The sequence below is a fragment of the Esox lucius genome, chromosome 11 (assembly GCF_011004845.1).
Source record: "Esox lucius isolate fEsoLuc1 chromosome 11, fEsoLuc1.pri, whole genome shotgun sequence".
Taxonomy (NCBI): Eukaryota; Metazoa; Chordata; class Actinopteri; order Esociformes; family Esocidae; genus Esox; species Esox lucius.
Genome location: NC_047579.1, coordinates 22,150,428 through 22,158,351, shown reverse-complemented (window position 1 = coordinate 22,158,351; position 7,924 = coordinate 22,150,428).

Genomic DNA, 7,924 nt, shown 5'->3' with positions numbered 1-7,924 from the left:
CTTGATATTTACTGATAATTATGCTTTAACCAAATGTTTCTCTCTCACTTTCTCGGTCACTCTCTCGTCTCGACTTCAAACCGCCATGCAGGGCTTTCGTCTATTCGATTTCCGCCTGAGGCTTTCAAAGAGACTTTCCATTAGCCCACTGTTACGTTAACAGAAGGATTAACGGAAGGTGTCCCTCCACCGAGGCAGTGTCCCAAATGGCACTCCGTTTTCTTTTTAGCACACTACAACACTTTGACCAGGGTTATATAGGTTTCTGGTCAATAGATACATAGTATACTATGTAAGGAGTAGGGTTTCTTTTGGACACTGCATGACACTGCATGACACAGCATCTGTGGAGTGTCACAAACAGAGGGGGAGGATGGTCACACTGTATGTTGCGTAAACTGAGCCTTGCTGCTTAGTCTGTACATTTAATTTAACACCAGTTTCAGTTCAAGTAGATAGGGAAAATCTAAATGTTTCTGTTGTGAGAGACTGTTGTTGGCCGTGGTACATGTTGGTTCTAAGCAGCCAAGGTTAATGGGATAAAGTTGGATTACTTTCAGCCTGTTTGTGTCGGTGCTTCAGAAGACAGACAGGCAGAGAAAAGGTGATTTGTGGAGACCTAAGCTTTTTCCCTGTCTTTTTCACTGCATTCAGAAATAAGACAAAGTGACTGCTAGACAAAGAGAGGCAGAGGAGGAGGCTGGTGGGGAGATGAAGAGGGAAAGAGACTATCAAGGAGGAGAGTTGTGCAATTTCCATGAGAGGAACAGACCACAAAGTGCCACAAGCTGCTATAGTTAGCAGACACAGACACACAAACATGAGGGTGTGCATGGATACGCACACGCACGCAGGCTTTTGAACACCTACACAATCCCACATGCATGTCCTGTAAGTGTGTTCAGCTGTGTGCTGGTTCAGTATATATGAGGGAATCGTTTCTTATGTAACCATGCAGTAGATAATGGTTTTCAATGTGACACTAAGGACAGGTCATTATTGTGAAGGCAGACTGTAGCAAAACATTTTGTAACTGAATATGAAATCTAACATTTCTCATTGGACGAGTTAAAATATTCCCACCCTGTTTCACTCTGTTTTCTTCTGTTCAGTGCCCAGTAAATACATACCTGCTATTAGGTGATTTTAGCTGGAGCTGAGATGATAACTGTGCTGCAAACAATAGTGAGGAAAACATAGGGGATAACTACCTCTACTGGTGTAGGGATGTCTTCATAATGTATGTCTATTGAAACCCTGAATGCTGTTAATTTGCCATTTGACAGAAAATGTACATTTGTCTGCCCAATATGAATGTCTTTTTGGGTTAATGTACTGTACATACAACTGTATTTATATTTGTATATTTATAGTCTATATCTGAATGTGTATATTTTCATTTTGTTGTATTAAAGCAATGTTATGTGAAATTGTGTCACTTTCTGTCATCTCTTGGAATTTTGTTCCAACGGGTATTGTTCTGTTTTGTAATGTTACCAGGGGTGAATTCATTCCACCAAACAAAACGTACAGCTGTTAAGTGTTTTTGTAGGTCAAATTCAAATAGTTCCATCCCGTCTCATTCAGTTTGATGACATGTTTTATGTGAGCTCCTAGTTTATCCATATATATTTCTTATGATCACTGTCTCCAGAGACTGAGCTACAATTACAGATGGAGGAGGAAAAGGGAAGGAGTGGGTGGAGGCTGAGAGAGAGGGCTGTTTTCTCCTTTTCTAGGGAAGCCTGACCGATATGCGTGTGAGTGGGTCTGTCATACTGAGTCATTTTGACCTATTATACCAAGATAATGGCATCAAGAGCAAGTGATTTCCTTAGCAAGGGAAACATGTTCATAAAGTGACTTGTTTATGAACATGTTTCCATTGCTAAGGAATCTTATCCTGAGAGTGTTTTTCATTTTAACCAGGTTATGCTCTGTTTTCAATTAATGTGACCTTTGTGCCAATTGTGACTATCATTTCACAACAGAAAACTCAGGGAATTGAACAGCTATCACTATTTTCTACTAAGGTGCATGGTCCAAGAAAAACTCTGGAACCCTGGTCATTACTGAACAACGCTTGCTAGGCGTCTGTTCGACAAAAAGCGCCACCTAATGGCAAAAGATGGAAAATAATACGTCAAAATCCCTCATTACTCATGTCATCTTCTCATCTCCACCCCATCTCTAGCTGCGTTCCTCTTTCTCTCTTACCTGTCATATTGTTTTTTGACTTAATTGAAGTTGAGGAAGACCAAGGGCAAATTATGTTATAATAAAGGACTTCTCTCTGGGAGGATCAATGCTTGTCTAGCTCACTCTGTCCAAGCATTAACGATCCGGCCACACTCACTGTCATTATCATTCTGTCCCATTCTCCTGATCTGTCGTTCCCTTTGTTTTTCTTCCATTGCTTCTGGCTGTCTTTCAGAATCTCTTCTCATCACTTTTTGAGCGGGGTAATATTGAGGTTCTCTTTGGTGCTGAGGCACACATCGTACAAACAATATACAATATAGCATGGCGTGTACTGTATGTGAGTCACCGGCTGGGCTCATGTCTAAACATCTGTATCAACTCTGCGGAATACAGTTTGTCTCTTAAGAACGCCGCACTAGAAATCACATCAATCCACTGGAATGATCCAGTAATGTTGATAAATTAATGTCGTAAATAATTGCCATGGATGTCATATAATGTACTTATCGAAAGAAAAGCTAGGTAAGTGTTGCTTAAAATTGCGTCCTCAAGGGGTCCACGGACAGATTTGTTTTATATATTGACAAGAAAAAAATTATTTTATTCTATTCCCTCAACAGCAGAATACAATTGGCCTGGTTGGTTCATAGGTATTGACATCCACAGTATACCACCAATCAGGTTGTCAATGTAATACTTACTATATTTCCCAGATAATTCTTGCATAAATTCATTGTAATTTAAACTTTACGTTTAGTCAGAATGTGTAGAATTGCAGGCTGTTTCTTTCAAAACTGATGCCATGAGGTGGGCATTTGAAATGTTTCATAGTACAGCCAAAGACTTGGTTGGTTCAGTCATGCACTGCCAAAGTCCTCATGAGTCAGTGTTATTTCTATTTCATTCAAGTTGGACTCTGATTATGAGGGGATCCCTGAGGAATTTGCCATAACCAACAGAGAACCACAGGTGGGGGGGCTATGCAAGTAGTCAAGGTATTACATAAACCACATAAAAATGGATTGCTCCTTTTCGACAATGAGTCACATGGCCGAGGCTCGCTATATAAAGAAGGCATGAATACATTCTGTTACTGTTTTATTTAATGTTAGAATGAGCAAAACAAGTAACCATAGGTACTTTGAGTTAGTTATGGTCATTGATGAGAATGGTGCAAGCCACACACAGGCTACAAAAGTCTAATAACTGCTAGTGGAAAAACACAGCCAGTGGCCTGCATAGGCCTCAATCCAATAGAGCATCTTTAAAAACTGGCCACTGAGTTTGGCTATTAACTGGCTTACAATGGTTTCATTTAGTGTAGAAAATGTACATGAACCCAAGTAATCGTGCCAAGTACATTTAAAAAAAATGCACTTACTGTAAGTTGCTCCAGACCGTTGCCAAGATTCATGATGTAAATTTCCCCATGCCAAAAAGCACTGTGCTGATTACAGAAATTCTCGGAATCACTGATGATTGGGATCGGGCGTGGGACTTGTGTGTTTATGGTTGGACTGTGGGAAGGAGGATTGGAGGGGTGGAGAGGGTCAGAGGGACCAGAGTGCAAATGGAGGGAAGTAGTTAGCTCATCCGTCCCCTCCAGCCTCCACACACCCATCCACAGGAACTTGGCACTCCACCCAGACGTACATCCATCTCCTTTATCTGTCCAAATCAACCAAAGATGTTCAGATACATCAGGGCCATTATTCATTACATGTGACGGACAAAGAGTGCTGATCTAGGACTAAGTTTTATTTCATAATTAATAGGATGATACAGACTCGGAAATTCATACACTGAAGCTTTATGAAAATTGTCCCTGAATGAGTGAGAATGAATTCAGAGGCAATGTCGAGTGTAAATGAATACGACAGTATCTCACTCCCTTTGTATGAGAGATATCTAACCAGACACGGATGGAGAAATAGAATAACAACATGTGTTTCCCAGTCCTGGTGACCACGCTTATCTGTGGTTTCGTGAATATTTCCAGGGGTACCATATTAGTTATTTGCCTGTACTCAGTATTGAAGGAGGGCTGATCTAATATCTGACAGACAACCACTGGCATTTTGAATAACCACAGTCATGCATATATTCTGCTGTGGTAGTGGTAATGTGCAGTGAAGATGGTAGTGGTAATGTGTAGTGAAGATGGTAGTGGTAATGTGCAGGGAAGATGGTAGTGGTAATGTGCAGTGAAGATGGTAGTGGTAATGTGCAGGGAAGATGGTAGTGGTAATGTGCAGGGAAGATGGTAGTGGTAATGTGCAGTGAAGATGGTAGTGGTAATGTGCAGTGAAGATGGTAGTGGTAATGTGCAGGGAAGATGGTAGTGGTAATGTGCAGTGAAGATGGTAGTGGTAATGTGCAGTGAAGATTGTAGTGGTAATGTGCAGGGAAGATGGTAGTGGTAATGTGCAGGGAAGATGGTAGTGGTAATGTGCAGTGAAGTTGGTAGTGGTAAATGCCCCCCCCCCCCCCCACACACACACACACACATTTCCCTCTCCCCATCTCCCTCTCACCTCTTTCCATCTCCCTCACAAATCCCCCTCTCCCTCTCTTTGGTACGTCCAGTATGTCCTATTTTCTCCTGAGGGCTTTTATTCAGGGAAACCTGAATAGATCACACACTCCACTGAATACCTGGCTAAATCCAATTTGGCCAAGACAGTGAGAGAGCAAGAGAGAGAGAGAGAGAGATAGAGAGAGAGAAGACTATGTGGTCAATTGCTCTTCCATATACTGCAATTTTTCTAAACAAACACAATTATTAGCACATATAAAGTATGCCTCTTTTTTTGTAGTTACCATCATAAATGTATTTCTTGGGCTGGAATGGTATAAATAACTCTCATAGACAAACATCTTATCACATTGTGCTTAGCTGACCTTATTTTTTTAGGTTGGCGAATTGCTAAAACAATTAATGAAGAATGAATACGTGAGGGAGATGAATTGTTCACTCCCCACAAAACAGATATTTTAATGAACATTCAGTCTGTATAGCCTTACACCTAAGATGTGCAAGCAATGGACACTAACAAGGTAGGTCCCCTTTTCCAATGGAAGGACAAATACATTTTGTTCAAATTACACACTAGCAAGCGTCAGTTTAATCTGACTACGGGTGTCTCGATAGCTCTGGCACTAAGGCACATGCTTCACACACACACACACACACACACACGCACACACAGCAATGAAAGGTGAATGGCTTGCCTGCTGTGGGTGTTATTCTGTAAGTCACAAAGAGACAAACTGAACTGTTGCTGTACAGCTTCCAAGTCGTGCCTAGAATTACTCCACAAAAAAAGATATGCCCTCAATATGCTCTACTGACCTACAATATTTCTTTAAATACTGTCTGTAGTGACTACTGTCCATGGTTAATAGTATCTATCGTGAATAATATCTATTGTGCATAGTATCTATAGTGAATTCTGTCTATGGTGAATTGTATCTATAGTGAATACTGTCTGTTGTGACTACTATCTATGGTGAAAATCAATCAATCAAATGTATTTCTAAAGCCCTTTTTGCATCAGCAGTTTTCACAAAGTGCTTTTACAAAACACCCAGTCTCCCAAGGAGCAAGTAACAACAGTGTTGATGCATAGTGGCTGGGAAAAACAACCCAAAATGGGCTGAAATTTAGGGAGAAACCTTGAGAGGAACCAGGCTCAGAGGGGTGACCAGTCCTCTTCTGGCTGTGCCGGGTGAACATTTTAAGAGTACAAATTGTAATAATTATTAAATGCATGTGGACTGTATCTAAGGTCTATAAAACCTAATCCAGGTCAGAAGCATGAATAGTATTTATGGTGAATACTGTCGGCAATGACTCCTGTCTGTGGTGACTCCTGTCTGTGGTGAATAGTATCTACTGGGAATACTGTCTGTGGAGACCTCTGTCTATGGTACATAGTATCTATAGTGAATGCTGTCTTTGGAGACTACTGTCTATGGTGAATATTATCTATGGTGAATGCTGTCTTTGGAGACTACTCTCTATGGTGAATATTATCTATGGTGAATGCTGTCTTTGGAGACTACTGTCTTTGGCGACTACTGTCTATGATGAATATTATCTATGGTGAATGCTGTCTTTGGAGACTACTCTCTATGGTGAATATTATCTATGGTGAATGCTGTCTTTGGAGACTACTGTCTTTGGCGACTACTGTCTATGATAAATATTATCTATGGCGAATGCTGTCTTTGGAGACTACTGTCTATGGTGAATATTATCTATGGTGAATACTGTCTGTGGAGACTACTGTCTATGGTGAATATTATCTATGGTGAATACTGTCTGTGGTGACTGCTGTCTATGGTGAATAGTATGTCTTGTGACTACTTTCTGTGAATGTGGGTGTATGCATAATCGGGTAGGGGTCTGAAAGGTCTTTGTGTGGGTTTGTGGGGAGGGGTGCTCTGTAGCATTTCGGTCTATGTCATGGCAATTCTAATTAGAAAATTCAGAATAGCGCCTTATTAGAGACTCTGATGTTGGTACAAGTCCTGGATAGCATCCATTTCACAATCACTAATGAATGTGTCCTTCCTTGCCTCTTCAGCTCCATTTTCTATTATAAGAAACTGTCTGAAAAGGTTAATCTATGTATCTCATTTAATTCAGTTGGCCATTTACTATTCAAGCCCATCACTTCTCGTTGCTGGGGTGACGACACCACAGTAGATCAGTAGATATTTTGGGATCTTTGGGGAATGTGAGATTGCAATGTAAAGAATAACTTTTGACACCATTGATTTTAAATGGTGAAGACAACAATCTATTTTTACCAGGGAAAATGCTGAATAATAATATAAATATCCATTATTCACACATTCTCGATTGATGACTGAGTCATGAATCCTTATTAAAATGATATGGTATGGCAGATATTCCAATAAACTGTGAAGAGTAAAATTATTCTGCTTAAAAATCACTGATGCTTGACAATACCCATATCTGCAATATATGCAGCTTAATGTGACCTTTGGAATTGTAGAAATTATTGAAAAATGTTCCAAATTATGCAGATTAAATTTGACATTTCCAATAACACATAGGCCTACCGTTAACAAAATGCGAGACCAATCAACTTTCATAGAAGTTTTGGCAGAAACACAACAGAAAAAATCATATTCACACATTCCTTTTTCACACACAGTATTTTTGTGTATGATGGTCTGGGGTTAGTTTTGGGGGGGAAAATGCTTAAATCCATATTTGCAATGATAGGTTTTGATAGAGTCAAAGTTTATCATGCTTCTTCCATGATTTTTCCCAGTTATTTCCTGCACCCCCTTCCTTTGCTGACCCAGACAGATTTAATAAGCATCCTGTCTGAAGCGTCAAGCCCTCTGAAAGCCAACTGTCAGCCTTATCCCATGACTGTTGGAACTCAGATTAATTTCTGAAAAGACTTTCTACAGAAATGTAGGTCTTTCTGCAAAACATTGCTTCACAAAATGTCTCCTGGAATCAAACTGTCAAACGAGCCTTTAATAGATCTGTCCTGTTGTTTGGCTGATGGGAGCATATTCTGACAAAAACTAAATTCTAACTGAACTTAACTAAGCTGTGTTGATTCCTGGCAGTAGAAAAATAAATGGTTGCTTAGGGCTACTTATTATGTTTGTGTGTAGAACAGTAGAAAAAACAGTAGAAAATGTCCTGTAAAACTGAGGGAGAAAAGTTGATACC